This window comes from Cheilinus undulatus, linkage group 2 (genome assembly GCF_018320785.1).
Source record: "Cheilinus undulatus linkage group 2, ASM1832078v1, whole genome shotgun sequence".
NCBI classification, from domain to species: Eukaryota; Metazoa; Chordata; class Actinopteri; order Labriformes; family Labridae; genus Cheilinus; species Cheilinus undulatus.
This window is the reverse complement of record NC_054866.1, coordinates 52,363,370-52,366,499: the sequence shown is the minus strand read 5'-3', so window position 1 is coordinate 52,366,499 and position 3,130 is coordinate 52,363,370.

Here is a 3,130-nt window from a genome sequence, read left to right as displayed (position 1 = left end):
TCAAACCACTTGGCATTTGTTCACAACAGAATTGAATTTCTCCTTCATTTCAACAAATTGCAAATGTCTTAGTAGATGTCTCAATGTCTCAGTACATCTTTGCAAATGATTAAGTACAGATAGCCTGCATTTAGCACAATTTCCAAGTGAATAGATCTTGTTGATCTAAACTGATTGTTGACTCCTCAGTCTAATGGTTGTTCTCTCCAAAACATGTCAGCATCATTTCATTGTATAAGTCATCACATGCACAATAATCTGTTCAATTGTCAAAATTAGTCAAGAACATACTGTAAAACCATGAACACCACACATGAATCTCTTGGAACATTGGGTAAATTGATTAATTGACAGTCAGGTGAAACTAGAACTTGACTAATGCGGGGCGGGGGGGTTCACACATCTCAGATGACCAATCAAACAGTGTGTTTAGTTACCTGACAGGTGCTGTCCATGCTCGTGAATGCTGCCAAACATGTACAGTGCTTAACAAATTTATTAGACCACCACCCAAAGTAAGGTTTATGCCACAGCTGCCCTAAATCAACAGCATTGGTAATTACCAAAATCATTTTTTATGTTTCTGCAATGGTTAATACACCAATATGTAGAAGCTCTTTAACCCAAATGATATTTTTAATGCCAAAATATAATTATTATTGTTATCCATGAATTTTCATAGTTACTGATTTACAAAAAAACCTGAAAAAATAGTAAAGCACATTAATATTTCTTAATTAATGTCAAATTATAGTGATTTACCTGCATTCCTGAACAGAAAAATTTGTTTTAGTGGTTGAATGTTATGCTTGATTAATTTCTGACTTCTCAAAAAAAGCCCAGTGAGCCGGCTCAAATTCAGGTGACTTCAGTTTGAAATTCCTCATTCCTGTTCAAAATGGTAAAATGTGGAGAGCTCACTGAAAATGAAAGAGTCCACATTAAAGTTAAAGTAAAAAAATATTTTTCTCAATTTTATGACTGATGGTCTAATAAATTTGTTGAGCACTGTATGTCTCCAGTCCAAACTTAACTCCCTATCCATTACCTTTTTTTAGGTACAATATTGTGGGTTTTGGAGCTATTGATAGCTTTTCACATAAGGTAGTAATTATGCTCCTTTTTTAAAATCTATCATTCACTTTTTGTCTTTTTTTTAAAGTACTATACTGCCACTTGTTACCCCCTTTCATTACATTTTTTCACCGATTTTTGCAACTTTAAAACCCTATTTGCCACTTTTAACCCATTTATGGTACTTTAAGCCTGTTTAGCCCAAATTTTGCCATTTTTTAACCCATTCAAACCACCTTTCCTGCATGTTTTATCCCCCTTGTGCCACTCTTTCATCCTTTTTTTGCCACTTTTCCTCTCTTTTTGCCACGTTTCAACCCCTCTTCATTACTTTTTGCACTATTTTTTGTCATTTGTAACCAATTTTTGATACCTTTTGTCCCTTTTTCCTCTTTTACCATTTTTTTGCCATATTTTATTCTCTTTTCATAACTTTTTCTGCCAATATCTGTCCCTTTGTGACACGCCACAACCCATTTTGCCACTTATCCCCCATTTTTGCTACTTTCTAACCTCTTTTACCACTTTGGTTGTTTTTGCAGCACTTCAGCCAACCTTAACCCTTTTTAAACATCTACTAATTATGACATTCATTTTCTGTAAAAACAGATTAAATGTTAAGTCATTCTCAAACTTTTTCAATATTCATTGTTTGTGGGTAGATTTAACAGCTGCAGACATTTAAAGCCAAAGGACCTTCTTTTCCTCCTTTTCTAAATTTAATGATCTTTCCGGGGCCAGACAAGAACCTTTGGGCCACAAGCTGATGATCAGTGCTCTAAACCAAATGGCTCGAAACATGAAAATTCATAACATACGCTGAACTCTGAGCTTCAGTAAACAGCCTTCTATGACCTATGAGGGAGAAACCCTCTGGAGAAAATAACACCGACTCCTTCTCTACAGCTGGACCTCCGACTCAGTCAGGATCATCTCCTCAGGCCACTCTCTTCTCCACCTACTCTCATGATCAGAGCTGCTGTGTGTCTCCTGAATCATTAAAATGTCTAACTTTTTAAACACCATCAGTTTGAAGAGTGCAGCTTAAGGTACCTATTTTAAATTCATCCATGGAGAGAGAGGAGGAGGAGAGAAAACCAGCAAGAAAAAGTTACAAGAGAAGAAAAAAAGGGAGGAAAAACACTTTCTGTTGCCGAACAACCAGAGCAGTTGGCAGCAAGAAAGATGCTCTCTTGAGTTATATCTTGGACTTGTTGTGTTTTTCACAATTAAGTTGACAACATATGTTGAAACCTATGAAAGCAAAGAAGATGGATGAGCCAGGACACCTTTAGGGAAAAGAACGGGGAAATTTCCATCAAGAAAAAAACAAAAAGGTGGAAAAAGACCTCAGTCTCAACTACAACAAGCTAACAACAACTGCCAATCACTGCAGCAGAACACTGCCTGATCAACAGGAGACTACTGAATGCTACCTATTGAGGTAGCATGGGGCGGCACGTACGCACGCGGCAGCCTGGCGCTCAATAACTAGCAGTAAAACAAAGCCCTACACTTACACCAGAACTGGCAGCGTGCCCACAGAGTTTACATCTTTCCCGATGGAGACTTGAAGACTGAAAGGAGAAGGACGAGGAGCAGCACGACACCTACAGCCAGTGGGGAGGAGGAAGAAACGGCGTTGAGTGAGAAGGGGAAGCAGGGCAAACAAGCCAGGCTGCAGGCTAGGCTAAGAGCTCCCCACACAAATCTGCCCTACCAAGCTTCTTTCTCCCGGATGCCCGCTCCCTCGCCAGCAGGATGGATGACGTGAGGCTACGGATTTCTAACCACTGCTTGAACAACTGTGTTTGCTGCTACAGAGGAGACTGCCAAATGTTATTTCGTTGTTTTTAAAATACTACAATACAATGACAATAAAAGACTCTCTGTTTTTCTGTCTATCTATCTATCTATCTATCTATCTATCTAAACATCATCTTCATTTAGAGCTCTAACTTTAGGGATCAGTTTCCTGGGCTTCTAGTGAGAGGCCGAGCTGACCTGACAAAGAGTTTTAAATCAGGAAAGAAGTTCTGAATCTGACCCTGCCAGT